Raw genomic sequence first — 17,589 nt, 5'->3', positions numbered from 1 at the left:
GTTTCCTCTACTTCTCTTACTTAATTTCCAAAATCCTTTTTGAGTTCTCCATGGCCTGAGAACAATTCATATTTTTTTAGAGGCTTTCAATTCAGAAGCATTGTCTTTGTTATCTTCTCCTGACTGTATGTGTTGATCTTCCTCATTATCAACGATGTAGGAAAATACATTTTCACTGAGAAAGTAAGATTCATTCATTCTTCATTCATTTCCCTTCATTGTTCATCTTTCCAGCCAAACATTTGATTTTTGAGGTTTGTTAAGTAGAGGACTCCAGAGGCAGCATCCTCTTCAGCAGTGGCTGCAGCTGTCCTGGGCCGGGGCCCCTGATAGGGCCTGGGGCTGCTCCTTGGATGGGACTGGAGTCAAGACTAGAGCCAAATCACAGTCTCCTCTGAGGTAGATGAGAGACTCTTTCCCACAACCTTTAAAACTGTCTTTAGCATTTGTGGGTTGAGAAGTCAGGTATCCACAGCAGCCACCAGTGATCCAATCACCTAAGTCCTGGTCCCACTTCATTCATTCTGGTATGGCCCACACTGAATTGTGCTATGCTCCCATCCTGGTGTTATAGACACTTCCCCTCGATGTTCTAGATTGTCTTGGGATGGAAATTTCCTTCAGTCTGTTCTTTTGAGTCTTTTGCTGCTCCAGAATTTCTTTAAAGTTATTTTTATGAGATTTAGAGGAGTTTGGGGGGAGAGCTGGTCCCTGTTTTCACTCCACAATCTTGGAGCCCCATACAGTCCATTTATTTCATTTTATTTTTCATTTTTAACACAGATTATGGCAGATAAAACAATTCAAACTTTTAGTCAGGTGATACTTCTTTTTAAAGCATTTACAATGTGGACCACAAAAGAATTTTTTCTTAACATTAACTGAGACACAATAATATTTATATTGCTATCTTCACAAGCTCTTGACCTAATTGTCTCCACAGTATTACTAAGAATTAAAGGATCCTAACTTACAGTTGTTGGTCTAAAGCACTATGCCTAATAGCTTAATTTTAGACTTAACCTCAGATGTTCCCCTACTAATAATTTATAATTGGGTAGATCTGGCATTAAGCTTACAGACCTTTTGACTATAGGAAATTGCCACCAAGAGTAGGGACATTGCAGGGACACAATATCTCCCCAAGTTCATGTCAATTCCAGGCAGGATTAGATTGTCCACTTGCATTCAGTCAGGCTTCACTTCTGCCAGGTGTCACTGGGGAACTGAGTAAGGAGAATCCTACTTCAGCCCAGGCTGAACAGTCACTGCCCACCTTTCCCATGAGATTACCGTTTCCACTTCATACCAGCATGTCACCAGCTTCCTGGCTTCATGGATTGGAGGCTCAGATCACCTTTCTTGCTACTTATACCTGGAGTTAGACTCGGAAAAGCAGTCACTTAATAGTCCCATAGCATCTGAAAATGGCAAGTTCCAATAACCAGGTTTCAAATATGATTATAATTTCACTTTGGCTAAGGAACATCTTTTGAGGCAAGTCTGAAGTGGCTTACCTGCCTTTCTGTACAATTTCTAGTCCCTGATTAAATAGCAATCATAAAATCAAATTTACCATTAAAACCTTAACTTTTCCATATGCCAAATTTCACCCAAGGTTACCTTCCTCTAGGAAATTTACACTGAAATTCTTTTCCCCAAGCTAAAGATGTCATTGATTTTTTCTCAGTAATTAGTTGAGTCAGTTGTTTTAATACTAATTGCTTTTACCTCACTTTGTAACACGTCCAATTTTTCTCCCCATCACTCCCCTCCCCCTGCTTCCTAATACCTTGCATTCTGATTACTCCTTCCCTCAATGTACCCTCCCTTCTATCACACCCCACTCTTCCCTTATCCCCATCTTCTCTCTTTTATTGTAGGGCAAGATAAATTTCTATACCCCATTCCCTGTAGTTCTTATTTCCTGATTATATGCCATAAAAATTCTCAACATTCATTGGTTATACTTTGAACTCCAACTTCTCTTGCTCCCCCGCTTCCTTCCCAGCCCCATTAAGAAGGGAAGCAATTCAATGCAGACTAAACATGTGTTCCTTTGCAAAAGACTTCCATAATAATCCTGTTGTGTAATACTAATTATACTGCCCTGTGTCCTATTCTATCCCCCGTTATTTTCTTCCCACAACTGACCTTGTCCCTTCTTGAAAGTGTTTATTTCTAGTGACTTCCTTCTCCCATTTGCCCTCCCTTCTAACATACCTCTCACCCCACTTGGCGCCTCTTCTCCTACTTTCCTGAGGTAGGATATTAATTTTCATATCAAATTTAATGAGCATGTTATTCCCTCCTTCAGCCACATGTGGAGAGAGTAGCTTCATTTTTCCCCACTCTGCTTCTCTCTTTTCTCCTCCACTGAATAAAATTTTTCTTATCTCTTTTATGATTTATAGCTTGCCCCATTCCATTTCTCCCTTTCTCTTCCTGGTACTTTCCTCCTTCACCCTTTTATTTATTTTTTATTTTACTTTTTTTGCATGGATATCATCTCTTCTGATATACCACACCCTGTACTCTCTATTTACATAAGTATATGTGTGTGTGTGTGTATGTACAATCTCTCCATCTACCCAAATACTGAGAAAAGATTCAAGAGTTAAAAATATTTGCTTTCATGAAGTAATGTAAACAGTCCAGCTTTAGAGAGTCTTTTATGATTTTTGTTTCCTGTTTACCTTTTCATGCTTCTTTTGATTCTTGTCTTGGGAAGTCAAATTTTTCTGTACAGATCTGGTCTTTTCCTCAATATGAATGATTGAAAGTCATCTCTATCACTGAATGACCATCTATTCCCTTCAAGTATTATACTCAGATTTGCTGAGTAAGTGATTCTTGGTTTCAATCCCATTTCCTTCAACCTTGGAAATATCCCATTCCAAGCCCTTCGATCCCTTAATGTTGAAGCCGCCAGATCCTGTGTTATCCTGATGGTATTTCCACAGTACTCAAATTATTGCTTTCTAGTTACTTGCAGTATTTTCTCCTTGATCTGGGAACTCTGGAATTTGGCCACAATAGTCCTAGGAGTTTCTCTGTTTGGGTGTCTTTTAGGAGGTGATTGGTGAATTCTTTCAATATTTATTTTGCCCTTTGATTCTAGAACATCAGGGCAGTTTTCCTTGATACTTTCATGGAAGATAATGTCTAGGCTATTTCAGGTAGTCCCATAATTTTTAAATTGCTTCTTCTGGATCTATTTTCCAGGTCAGTTGTTGCTCCAATGAGATGTTTCACATTATCTTCTGTTTTTCATATTTTTGGTTTTGTTTACTAACTGCTTAGTTCAACTCATAGTCATTCATTTCCCTGAACTCTCTTTCAAGGAATTATTTTGTTCAGTGAGCTTTTGAACCTTCTCTTCATTTGGCTAATTCTGCTTTTTAAAATCTCCTTCTCGTCATTGGTTTTTGGACTTCTTTTTCCAATTGAGTTAGCCTCTTTTTAATGCTGTTATTTTCCTCAGCATTTTTTGGTTCTCCTTTACTAAAATGCTAACTTGTTTTTTAAGGTCTTCTATTGCCTGAATCCAGTTTAAGTTCCATTTGGAGACCCTGGAGGCAGAGGCTTTAACTTCCTGTGAGAGTGAGCCTTGTTCTTCCTCATCCTGAAAAGATGGGGGGAGACACCTGTTCCCCAAGAAAGTAACCTTCTATAGTCTTATTTTTTTCTCTTTTTGGGGGGCATTTTCCCTGCCAGTTACCTCTCCACAACCACCTCACCTCCAGTTTCACCAAGTCACCACTGGGGGCTGAGATTCAGATGAGCTTCTCCAAAGCCTCAGGGGTTTTAGGCAGGGCCAGGGCTGCTATTCAGTATGAGATTAAGATCAGCTGCTCAGGAGAGTGTGGAGCCTCCACACAGGGCTCAGTTCCCGTAGGGGGTTTAGGATGAGACCTTAAACAATGGATGAGGGCTACTGCCTGCTTGGGGAGCCCCATCTGCTGCTGTGTCTACTGCTGCCACCTGAGGAGGCCTGAGTTATGGGGACACTCTACTCCCCTCTCTGCCTGCCAAAAAGACCCTCTCACTAACCTTTGACGCCTGTGGGTTGAGGGATCTGCACTGCTGCTGGAGATTCTGTCCCTGAAGACTGCTTGGATCTGCTCCTTTCTGTGCCATGTGGCCAAGGCAGGGTTGGGCTCTGCTCTGTGTCCAGTGTGTGACAGATCTTTCCCACTGGTCTTCCAGGTCTCTCTGGGATAGAAATCTCCTCCACTCTGTTCCTCTGTGACTTCTGCTGCTCTAGAATTTGTTGAGAGTTCTTCTTTACAGGTATTTTATGGGCTGTGGGGTAAGAGCTAGCATATGTGTGCCTTTCTACTCCGCCGTCTTGGCTCAGCCCCCACAAAGTGAATTTCAAAGGGCACTTGGAGCAGTTTTGGGGAGAGCTCAGGTGAGTCCAAGCCTGTACCCATCAGCCATCAATTTTCTTTTTGTGCCTCTGTACCACTTCCTCTTGTCCAACATGAGCAGATGACCACCTTGTGGTCACTTAGTGGAGATGCCTCATGTTTCACACAACCTGTCACCCTTCTGACATATTGTTGTGACTGTCTTGTTCTGTGCATCATTTAAACCAATGGATTCTTCCATATTTGGTATAGCTGTTCTTGTATGTCTAGATATTTAACTCCTATAAAAGTAGGACCCTAGAGGGAGGAGCACATCTCAGATCTTGAGGAAAATCTGAGGTACAGTTCATTACACATGACCATGTACCATTTAGTAAAGTACCTATGGCTCAGAATTCTGTCTCACTTTCTCTAATTGTAGATTGGATACTTTTTATCACCACATCATTCTTCAGCATATCCCATATCTCTTTACTTGATTTTCCCTATCATCCATTAGATCTCATCGATCTTTCTTTTGAACCCCTCAAATACTTCTGACTTGATGCATACTAAGTGCACATTCCATCTCCTCCCTCACAAAATTTAGTCAGAAGTGGTGATTTCTCTCTTTTGTTCTCATCGGTTCTTTTCCAGCAACTAGTTCCTCTTTATGTGACTTGAACTGAGGACAGAGCATCCTCTTGTTGGCTCCTTTGCATTTTAAAGAATGAAGTTACCTGTATAGCAAATCAAGAAGTTATTTGAAGACGTAGTTTGTGTACTATTTAGATAACCTTGCCCATCATTTTCTTGCAAAAATTTCCTGGGTAATCAAAGTTCATGGTACTTCTGTTGCTCTGACAAACTCAGTTTTGGGTCACTTTGTGAAGACACACAGCAATAAGTTATCATACTTTCTGCCCTGTGGATGCAATACTGGTTGACTTAAGACAATGTGTTTCCAAATGTTGTCAGAGGTTAGACCACTCTTAACAAGATGTTGAGGACAGCAGGGAGGATTCGGGTAAGAACATGAAGAAGAAAGTTCAGAAAACTAAAACAGCCTGCTACACAAACATGATATCAGAATACATATAGTCTGAGGGTGCTGAGATTACAATTGCCCAATCTGCAAGGGAAACCACTGGGGCAGACTTCTAAACCAATGGCACCTTATTAAAAGATCCATGGTCCCGTCTAATGATGGGGACCTCAGATCTTCCTCAGGATCTCAGATGCCATTCTCTTCAAGGATTTTTTTTATATAGTTTCATAACCAAATATGCCAAATGGTCATAGTGAAGTACAGAATCCCATTAGTTGGTAGACCTTACTCTTGTGGGCCAAAAATGACATGTGCATAGGAGAGGTCACAGGTTGGTCTAAGCATGAAGTATTTCCACTGAGGTCAAAAGATGTTTATAAGATGGTCATCTGTGCATGTTGGAAAAGAGAGGGTGGCCTAGAGGTACAAAAATAAGTTTGGACACTTTCCCAAAACTCAAGGCAGTCCACCCAGGTCGACTTTGGACATGCAATTTGAACAAACCTGGATGGAGATATCTTTCTCAGGATTCTTTTGGTTGCTTAAGTAAGCCTTACAACTTGGTAAACAAGTACTAAGATAACGTTCAAGTTTGAGGCCCATTAAAAAGGCCTGGTGTGAGAATCTCTCTTATTTAATTATCCCTATAAATGTAAAATATCTAGGTGATTAATATTGATTCGAATAGAATGGGGTCCCAAATGAATCATTTCTCACAAAGCAATATTATTTCCCATTAGTTTCCACATAGACGACCTCAGATCTTGTCTGGCAGAGTTTGTGGTCAAGAATAACGATGTCATTATATTGACCTATGCCAAGTCAGGTAAGAAACAAGGATGGATCAAGGGGAAGTGTTTTGGGAGAAAAGTCCAAAATGGATGTCCTGTAGAATTAATCTAGGTTGTAAAATGTCAGAGTTGGAAGAGGTTTCAAAGACTATTTATCCTAAGTATTAAATTTTGCCTCAGGTGACCCATTTGAAGGGAGAAGTAAGTTCATGTCAAGACAGCAGGAGAGATATTCAATTTAAAACACATTTCTTAAACACTGACCATGTTCTTCCTCCTGCATTAGGTAGGGGAATTTCAATAAAATCTTGGAAGACTTGCATGATTTGATAGTGAGGGACGTGAGCAGAACCAGGAGAATAGTTCATAAAATACTGAAATATTTTAAGTTCAAACAACTTTGAAAGATGCAAGAACTCGGTTGAATGGAGTGACCAATCATCATTGAAGGCATCCAGTTATAAATGTGGCTACCTATCTCCTGGCACAAGTGATGGACACAGGAAAATGAATAAATAGGGAGGACATTTTCCCATTTCTACCCCTTCCCTCTCTGAGATGGCATGCAATATTATCAGGGTTCTACATATGCATTCTTATTAAACTAGCAGCTTATTTAACTGTCAGTTAAGTGGTGCAGTGGATAGAGGACCAGTGCAGGAGTCAGGAGTACCTGAGATCAAATCTCACCTCAGATACTTGACACTCACTAGCTGTGTGACCTTGGGCAACTCACTTAACCCCAGTTGCCTCATCCTGGGTCATCGTCAGTCATCCTGATAATATCTGCTCACTGGAGTCAGATGGCTCTGGAAGAGAAGTGCGGCTGGTAACCTGTACAGCCCTCCCTGACTCAAAAACAAGTCAAGTGTAGTCATGTCATCATTTCTCTGTTGGCATGGTTTTCGGCAATGAAGGATGAACACACATATATCAAATGTATTTTTGCATTATTCTTGTTGATTAGAAGAATTAAAAAGAATGTGAGAAACCATGATAAAAACCCAGACCAAAGAAAACGTAACACAAGAGATATGAGTCTTATTCATTCTGCATTCAAATTTCCTAGTTCTTTTTCTGGATATGGATGGCATTTTGCCTCAAGGATTCTGTGGGAATTTATTGAATGTGATTATGTGTACATGTTATGAAGAGGTTGTTTTCCTTTTTGTTTTAGGTGGGAGTGATAGGAGGTTTGAGAAAGAAAAAAAAAATTCTCAATTAAAAACATGAAAGTTTTTTAAAGAGCAGTTCTAAATTTAGTGGTGGATTCCATGCAAAACTTCGTCCATCTCTTCAGAAAAATCCCATTTTTACTCTTCATTCAAATTGTTCCCCCTTTTCTCTTCAGAATTAAATTCCTGAGTATCTTTAACAGGAACTGGCCTTATTTCTTTTTAATCATTTAGCTTATGGGATCCATCATGTATCTCTTCCTCTGAATATTCTGAAATGTGCCATGCAAAAATCAAATAGAACAGTACTCCAATTTCCTCTTCTTATTCAGCAAAGCTCTAGGATGAAACAGTGGCCTCCTTCCTCCTATAATTGCCAGTATTTCTACCAGAGCACTTAGTTCTTCGCAGTTAGTTAGAATTGGATCCAGTTTGGAATTGCTGCTATTGCTTCTTTCATCTTTTGAAGGATGGAATTACCAAAGGGCAATGTGATAACTTCACGATTGGGAGAGAGAGACAGACAGAGAGGCAGAGAGACTGTGAGACAGAGAGAAACAGAGAGACTGTGAGAGAGAGAGAGAGAGAGAGAGAGAGAGAGAGAGAGAGAGAGAGAGAGAGAGAGAGAGAGAGGGAGGGAGGGAGGGAGGGAGGGAGGGAGGGAGGAAGGGAGGGAGAGAGAGAGAGAGAGAGAATGAAACAGTGACAGAATATTTGACATTCCTCATCACCACTATGTCCTGTCTTTATACCAGTCTTGGGATCTGTTTCTTAAGATCCTTATGTATTTCATATCTCTTTTGAGGACATCTGTAGAATATAGATTTTAGGGACAAATCCATTTGGTTTCTACTTCCCTTGGCTTTCTCCAAAATCCTTTCATTATGTTTCCCATAATCCACCTCTGATTGCTATGTTTTCCTAAAATTCAATATGATGTCATCCTCAGATTTTACCCAAGCTGTATCTTTTGAATAAGGTATACCCATGCAGAATCATAGTATTGTGGTTTTCTTCTCAACAAATCTCAGGAACGTCAGTGAGGTCCATTTTGTTCTTCCTTATCATGGCATGTAGCCGTTCCTATTTGTTGACTGAACCTTGAATATTTGTGCATGCAGTCATGAGGCCCTGTCATTTACTGGGAACTCCAACCTTGGATTTTATCTCCTCTGGATTTATGGCCTTCTCACCTGCTATATTTCTCTAAGGCTACTCATATAGCATTTCACTTCAGGGATATATACAAGACATCTTTTTCTATTCCCTTTTTTTCTAGTATAAAACCTTTTTAATTAAAATCATGAGATGTTTGGAAAGTACATTCTAACTCTTATTGTTTAAATATTACTTCATCTGTGACCAATACCCTCTTAACACTGTATCATATATTATGATCCAGAAGTTCAAATTTCATTCTTCAGCAATAGCAGTTCACTTTGAAATTATTTTTTTCTCTTTGGCTTCTCTTCGCATCAATGTGAAATATGAAAGGAGGGACTGCCAGTGTTCCTGTCATAGTGAACTTCTTAATTAAGACTTTTAAATCACTGGAAATCTTTCTTGTAATCTAACTGGATACCAATAAATCAAGATTTTTCTGAGTTCTCTTTCTTATTACACTTCAGAACATTTGCCACTGTTTGAGAATTTTTCCCTGAATAAGATCCTGAGAGTTTCATGTCTGAACACACAAAATTGAAAAGGGTAGAAAATGAACTGTGATGTAAGAAAAAAGATGAATTGAAATTGTTTTTAATTATTAATTCATTTGTTTTCAGTTTTCTTCAATCACTTTCATGATTCTTAGATTTTTTCTCCACCTCCCTCCCTGAGATAGCATGCAAATTTATATGGATTCTACACTTACATTCTTATTAAACACGTTTTCATATTAGCCATGTGGCAATGAAAAATTAAAATAAATGGCAGAAACCCTGAGGAAAACCCAAACAAAAGAAAACACAACCGAACAGAAAATATTCTTCTTCATTCTGCATTCCAATTATGGAATTTTTCTCTGCATGTGGATGGCATATTGCCTCAAGAGTCTTTTGGAAATGTTGTAGGTCCTTGCATGCAGGACTAAGTCTACCAGAAAAATTTCTTGCATACTGTGGTTGTTACTGTGTACAGTGATTTACTGGTTCTGCTCCTTTCTTCTCAGCATCAGTAAATATAAGTCCTTCCAGACCTCTCTGAAGTCTTCCTGTTCATTTCTTAAAACACAATAGTATTCCATTACATCTATATACCACAAGTTGTTCAGTCTCTCCCCAATTGATGGATATACCCTCGATTTCCAGTTCTTGGCCACCACAAAGGGAGCAGCTATGAATATTTTTGTACTCATGAGACCCTTTCCCATTTTTATGATTTCTTTGGGATACAATCTTAGAAGTGATATTCCTGGGTCAAAGGGCATTCCCATTTTTGACCCTTTGGGCATAGTTCCAATTGCTCCCCAGAATGGTTGAACCAGCTCCCAGCTCCACCATCAGTGAATTAGTGTTCCAGCTCTCCCACATCTTCATCAACATATATCACCCTTCTATTTTGTCACGTTAGCCAATCTGATAGGTGTGATGTGGTACTTCAGAGTTGTTTTGATTTGCATCTCTCTAATCAATAGTGACTTAGAGTATTTTTTCAGGGGATTATGGATACCTTTAATTTCTTCCTCTGAAAACTGCCGGTTAATAACCTTTGACCATTTTTCAATTGGGCAATGACATGTATTATTGTACATTTGACTTAGTTCCCTATATATTTTAGAAATGAGGTCTAGTTGCAAAATTTCTTTCCTAGTTTTTTACTTTCCTCCTAATCTTGGTTACATTGGGTGTGTTCGTGCAAAAGCTTTCCAATTTAATGTTATCAAAATTACCCATTTTGTTCTTCATTATATAAATTTCTCCATTCTCTTTAAATCTTCCAAATACACTATTCCTTGCTCCCCTAATTTATTTAATAGTATCAGTCTTTATACCTAGAGTATGTATCTATTTGGACTTTATTCTTTTATATGATGTCTGGCATGGGTCCATGCTCAGCTTCTGCCACAGTATTATCCAGTTTTCCCAACAGTTTTTGTCAAACAGTGAGTTCTTTTCCCAGAAGTTGGGGTCCATGGTTTTATGAAACAATAGATTGTTACACTCACTGACTAGTGTATCTTGCATACCTAGCTATTCCACTGGTCTACTCCTCTATTTCCTAAACTGTACCAAGTGGTTTTGATGATTGCTGCTTCAAAATACGATTTGAGATCTGGTAGGTCTAGGCCACCTTCCCTAACATTTCTTTTCATTAATTCCCTTGAAATTCTGGAACTTTTGCTCTTCCAGATGAATTTTTATAATTTTTCGTAGCTTCATAAATTGTTTTTTGGTATTTTCATTGATATGGCACTGAATAAATAAACTTATTTAGGTACAATTTTCATATTTTTCATATTGGCTTGGTTTACACATGAACAATGGAGGTGTTTCCAGTTATTTAGATATGATTTTATTTGTGTGAAAAGTGTTTTGTAATTGTGTTCATAAATTTCCTGAGTTTGTTTTGTTAGGTAGACTCCCAGATATTTCATTGTGTCTACTCTTCCTTTCAATAGGATTTCTCTTTCTGTCTCTTGTTGCTGGGCTTTTTTAGTAATAAATAGTAATGCAGATGATTTATGGGGTTCCATTTTGTAACCTGCAACTTTACCAAAGTTGTTTATGGTAGCAAGTAATTTTTCACTTGATTCTCTAGGATGCTCTAAATACATCATCATATCATCTGCAAAGAGCGATGATTTAGTTTCTTCTTTATCTATTCTAATTCCTTCAATTTCTTTTTCTTCTTATTGTTAAAGCTAACATTTGTAGTACCATATTGAATAACAGTATTGATAATGGACATCCTTGTTTCGCCCGATCTTATTGGAAATACATTTAACTTATCCCCATTACATACACTTCTTGCTGATGGTTTTAGGTAGACACTTTATAATTTTATGGAAAGCTCCATTTATTCCTAAGCTCTCCAATCTTTTCATTATCAATGCATGCTGTTTTGTCAAAAGCTTTGTTTTCACCTTTTGAGACAAACGTATGGTTTCTCTTAGTTTTGTTGTAGATATGATCAATAATACTGATAGTTTTCTAATATTTAACCAGCCCTTCATTTATGGTATAAATCCTACCTCATTATAATTGTTCTCATGACTAGTTGCTGTATTCTTTTTGTGAATATCTTACTGAAAATTTTTGCATCTATATTCATTAGAGAAATTGAACTGTAGGTTTCTTTCTATGGTTTGGCTCTTCCTGGTTTCCATGTTGGTATCATATTTGTATCAGAAAAAGAATTTGGTAGAACTCCTTCTTAACGAATTTTTCCAAATAGTCTACTGAGTACTGGAATTAACTGTTCTTTAAATGTTTGATGGAATTCATTTGTAAATTCATCTGTCCAGAGAGATGGTTTTTTTAGGAAGTTCCTTGATGGCTTGTTCAATTTTTTTTTCTGAGATGGAGTTACTTAAGTATTCAATTTCCTCTTCTGCTATTCTGGGCAATTCATATATATTTTTAAATATTCATCCATCTCACTTAGATTGTCAAAGTTATGGGCATACAGTTGGACCAAATAATTTTTAATTATTGCTTTCATTTCCTACTCTTTGAAGGTGAGCTCACCCTTTCCATTTTTGATAATTTGGTATTGGTAATTTGATTTTCTTCTTTCTTTTTTAATCATGTTCCCTAAAGTTTTATCAATTTTATTTGTTTTTTACAAAACCAATTCTTAGTTTTATTTATTAGTTAAACAGTTTTCTTAATTTCATTTTTATTAATCTTTACTTTGGTTTTCAGTATTTCTAATTTGGCATTTAGTTGGAGAAATTCAACTTTTCCTTTTGCTAGCTTTTTCAGCTTCATGCCCAATTCATTGATCTCCTCTATCTCTATTTTATTCATGTAAATCAATATATGTAATTCATGTAAATCAATGATATAAGCCTTCTCCTTAGAACTGTTTTTGCAGCATCCCTTAAGTTTTGGTGGGTTGTCTAATTTCTGTCATTCTCTTGAATGAGATTGTTGATTGTTTCTATGACTTTTTGCTTAACCCAATCATTCTTTAGAATTAGATCGTTTAGTTTCCAATTAATTTTTGGTCTGTCTTTTCATGGCCTTTTATTACATATTACTTTTATGGCATTATGATCTGCAAAGGATGTATTGACCATCTATCCCATTCTGCACTGGATTGTGAGGTTTTTGTGGCCTAGTACATGGTCAGTTTCTGTATATGTGCCATGAACCATTGAGAAAAAGATGTATTCCTTTCTATTACCATTCAATTTTCTCTAGAGATCTATCATATCTACCTTATCCAGAGTTTTATTCACCTCCTTAACTTCTTTCTTGTTTATTTTGAGGTTAGTCTTATCAAGTTCAGAGAGCGGGACTTTGAGGTTCCCCACTACTACAGTTTTGCAATCTATTTCTTCCTGTAACCACTTTAACTTCTCCTCTAAGAATGTGGAAGCTAAACTACTTGGTGCATATATGTTTAGTAATGATTCTCTATGGTACATTTTAGCAGGATATAGTTTCCTTCCTCATCTCTTTTGATTCAATGTATTTTTGCTTTTACTTTGTCTGAGATGAGGATGCTACCCCTGATTTTTTTTACATCAGCTGAAGCATAATGTATTCTGCTCCAACCTTTTACTTTTACCCTGTGTGTATCCCCGTTTCAAATGTTTTTCTTGTACACAACGTATTGTTGGATTATGGTTTTTAATTCACTCTACTATCTGCCTCCATTTTATGGGAGAGTTCATCTCATTCATATTCACACTTAATGTTATTATCTGTATCTTTCCCTCCATCCTGTTCCCTCTAGTTTATACTTTTAGTTCTCTTTTCTCCCCTGCCATCCTCAACAGTTTTAATTTTTGACCACAGCTTCCACTAATCTTCTGTTCCTGCTATCAGACCATTTCATTTATTTCCCCTTTTCTCTTACTATAACTTCCCTCCTTTCCCTCCTTCCCTCCCCTCCCTTTTCATTACCCCATTCCCCTTTTACTGCCTATAGCCCAAGTCAAGTTTCCATACTTAACTGAGTTTGTTGTTCCCTCCTTGACCCAATTCAGATGAGAGTAAATCTCACAGTGCTCATCTCCCTCCTCTTTCCTTCTCCTGTAATATGATGTTGTGCCTCTTCCTGTGATGTGATTTACTTTTTTCTGCCTTCTCCTTTTCACATCTCCTGTTACAATCCCTTCTCACCCTCAAATCATATTTTTTGACCATAATGTTATTTATTTTATACCCACTCTATATATGTATATTCTTTTTTAAATATTATAATAAATATCTAATTCTCAAGATTAAAAGCATCATCTTCCCCTATAGTGATATAAACCGTTTGTTCATATTGAGTAATAATTCCCCCCCTCCTCTGTTTACCTTTTTATGCCTCTCTTGAGACCTGTATTTGAACGTCAGATTTTCTATTGATCTGTGACTTTTTCATCAGGAAGGTCTGGAAGTCCCTTATTTCACTGAATGTCCATCTCCTTGCCTGAAATATTTTGCTCACTTTGGTGGGCAGGTGGTCTTTGGTTGTGGTCCATGTTCCTTTGCATTATGAAATATCATCCCCCAAGCTAAGAAGAAATCTGCTGCATCCCAACTTCCTACTGGCTCCAGTGTTTCAGGATTTTTCCTGAGTCAGTATTTACTGAGTTTTCAAGTTGAGTAAAGGAAATTGAGAGTGACTTACTGTTTACTTCACCATCTTGGTTCCTGGAAATCCCAGAGGTCTCTCAATCATTGTGTTGGGGCCCTGAACCATCTGACTTTCTTTCTTGTCAGTGTTTTCTGCCTCTTTCTTTTGAATTACTCCTCAAATTGAGTCATGTGACTCTTGGTCAAGTGTGAATTGGGATCTCATTTTGTTCATTCCCCAGCTATTGTCCTCTCAGATCAACAAAACACAGAATTTTGCCAGAAAACTTCTGAGTTGCTCCTGGCTTGGGCTCTACCTTCTGTGAAGGATGAGGGTAGCTTTGCCTTTTTCATTCCATGTTTCCTGGCTTGTTTACAGCATTCCTGCAGGATTGTGGCTGTCTTTTTGTAACCCTGTGTTGGATGGAGAAATCTTCTATTCATTCTCTTCATTTTTTTCAGGTGTTAAGATGACCATATTTGGCTGATTCCTGATATCCATTGCCTCACTTCCATCTTGGAATCTGGAAAATTCTACACATTTCCTTTACTTTTCTGCACTATTTTATGCAGTTTGCCATCCATTCTCATTCCCTTATTCACATCCTCAGAATATCAACTATCTACTCCAAAAGTCCTCTGCTTAACTTTGTGTTTTTTGTAGTTACCCATTCAATTTTTTTCAGTTGTGTCCAACCTTTTATGAGCCCATGTGGGATTTTCTTGACACAGATAATGGAGGGTTTTTCAATTTCTTTTTCCAACTCATTTTACAATTGAGGAAGCTTAACCAAACGAGGTTAAGTTAATTGTCCAGGGCCATAAGCAACACAAGTGTCTGAGGCCACATCTGAACTCAGGAAAGTAAGTCTTCCTGACTCCAATCCAGCTCTTTATCCACCATACCAGCTAGTTGCTCATGTTTATCTTAGCAATCAACACCCTTTCAATATTTAAGATTCTGCTAGGACACTTCTTTCTTCTCCCTGTGTTTTCACACACTTACTTTAAAATGTTCATATAAATCTACTTTTCTATATTTCTCAAATTTTGTGTTTTTCTTTGAATGGTTCTACCTAGCTCTGGAGTTTTGATTAGTAATGCATGAAAGATTTTTATTTCATTAAGGATCTGGTTTTCTCCTTCTAGGATTCTACTCACCTTGAATGAGTAGATTTTTCTTGATTGAAGGCCTATATCTTTGCCTTTTGGAATTTGCTTCCCATTACCTCTCATTTGCATAGAAGCTATCAGATCTTTTGTGATCCTGACTCCTGTTGTTTGATACATGAACTCCTTCTGGGACATTGGCAGTCTTTTTTTTTTTTTTTTTTTACATCATGTGAGCTTCACATTTTGGCTTTGACATTCCTGAATCTTTTATTTTTTAATTTTTATTCCATTCAGGAAAAAATCAGCCTCTCCTTATCTTGACCTTTTTGCATCTTTGCTGGCTTTTCTACCTCTCCTTATCTCTATTTCTCTTTCTGTCTTTTGCTATTGCTTCCTTTCAATGGAATGCCAACTCAGAACATGCAGTGAAAACCATGAGCTTATCCCATTCAGGATTTCAGTGTATCACATGGTCATAGAAATAATCACTGCAAGAGACCTTACAGAAGATAGCATATAGTACCCGTTTTTTTGAGAGGGAGACATGGAGAAACTGAAGGCAGAGTGGAAATGATTTCTATAAGGTGGTTTCAGAAGCATACCTAAGGTTTTGACCCAAGTCCTTGAATACAAATCCTGTGGTCTTCTTACAACATCATGCTGATGGTAAGGTTTTGAAGACCTTTGAAAACCAAATAGTTACATAATTTAAACCAATATTGGTGTTTCCTGTTGTGCTCAAAAAATTTCATTACATTTAAATAGATATGATTTGCTACACTTAGTGCAATAAATATTGTGGAACACGTTGTATCTTTACGTCTTAGGAGCTCTGAGGACAAGAGGAGGAGATGAGACAGGAATGTGAATACCCTTATATAATGCCTATAATTTGAACTCAGTGGCTGAGAGAATATGATAAAGAATGCCCAGGGAAGTGTTTGCTTTGGGTTGATTCTGATTCCAAAGATAGGTCCCTTTTTCCTAAATGACATTTCTCATAGTTCCATTTTGGCCTGATTTCAGGTCTGATTTTCCCTCCTCTTCCTGATTTTCTGCTCCTCTTCTGAGGAATGGAGAATTGCACTGTGCAGTGACACTGCTGAGAGATGGACACAAACACACAGCTGTTCTGAATGACCCATACATTTTGATATGACATAACTGTGAAAAAATTAATTATATCTACCTTATCAACTCATTATCCCTCTCTCCAGAGGCCCTTTCAAAATTATTCATTTGTTCTCTAACTTTCATGGGTGCCCCTTCCCTCAGTCTCTCAGCTAGGAATCCTGCCTCATTTTGAACAACAAAAAATTGAACTCATTTGCTGTGAACTCTCTTCTCCCCTATTACTTATACCCTATTACTCACCTGTCTTCTCTCACTATCTCCTCCATCATGCTTGTGTCACATTATGAAGCGTGGGACTCGTTAACAAGAATAACTAATCTATTTCTTGAAGGAATCCCATTCTATCCTTTCTCCCCATGCAGCTCTTTTTCCCTGTGTTGCATTTTTCAATTTCAACTTCTCAACTGTTTCATGTATTACTATCTGCAAACATGCCTGTGTTCAAGGTCTACTGAAAAAACTTCACTCATTATATCAATCTTTGCTCTCCATAAGAATTCTTGCAACTCAGGCATCTATCTTATTTTCAGCACTCACGGTCTCTCTTTCTATTGTGAGTTTGACTTTTGTTGACTATTACTTACCAAGAATATTTCTCTCAGTGCACTGTTGCCTCTGTAAACTGGAATCACATCCCAGGGCTTTCTTCAAATTCGAGACAAAGAGATGAACCTTTGCACATTCTTCCTGGGATGAAGGCTCAGTAGCAATGCCCAGCTTTGGAGATGAACCCGTGATTTCAGGAATACATTTCCAACCTGAAAACAAACTTTAAATGTACATATCCCTCCATATCCACCTATTATATACTTATAGCTGTTTCTTTTTCCTCCAGGAAGAAATAACAATGTCAGACTTGAAGGGAGAAAGCAAACAGTTCAACTACTTTATGTACCTGTGTAGTTATTTATACTTTTACATTCAGGGTCACAACAACTGTGGGAGGCAGGAGGGTCAACTACTATGAAGCACAGGTTGGATTTAGTAAAGTCCTACAACTACTTTGTATCAGAAATATAAAAAGAGTGCTTCTCCTAATATCCATCCTAAAGGGTGCTGTTGTTGTTTCTTGGCAGGAGCCATCCCACAATGAAATAAATTTGAAAACATTTAAGTAGCAAGGAGACCATCACCTAGAGATGACATAGAGAAGACTCTTGCATTGAGAAGGCTGGAATGACGCCTTTTTAATTGTTTACTAAGTTAGAGGAAAAGGTAAATGTTATAGGTGTGTTCTACTTTAAT

At 37.8% G+C, this 17,589-nt stretch overlaps 1 pseudogene; it reads right to left on the bottom strand.

Annotated features, from left to right (window-relative positions):
• Positions 1-17,589, bottom strand: part of LOC140507323 (uncharacterized) — an 83,972-nt pseudogene that overhangs the window by 62,085 nt on the left and 4,298 nt on the right.

Source organism: Notamacropus eugenii, chromosome 5, assembly GCF_028372415.1.
Source record: "Notamacropus eugenii isolate mMacEug1 chromosome 5, mMacEug1.pri_v2, whole genome shotgun sequence".
Taxonomy (NCBI): Eukaryota; Metazoa; Chordata; class Mammalia; order Diprotodontia; family Macropodidae; genus Notamacropus; species Notamacropus eugenii.
Note: the sequence above shows the minus strand (reverse complement) of the source record. Positions and strands in the feature narration are given on the sequence as shown.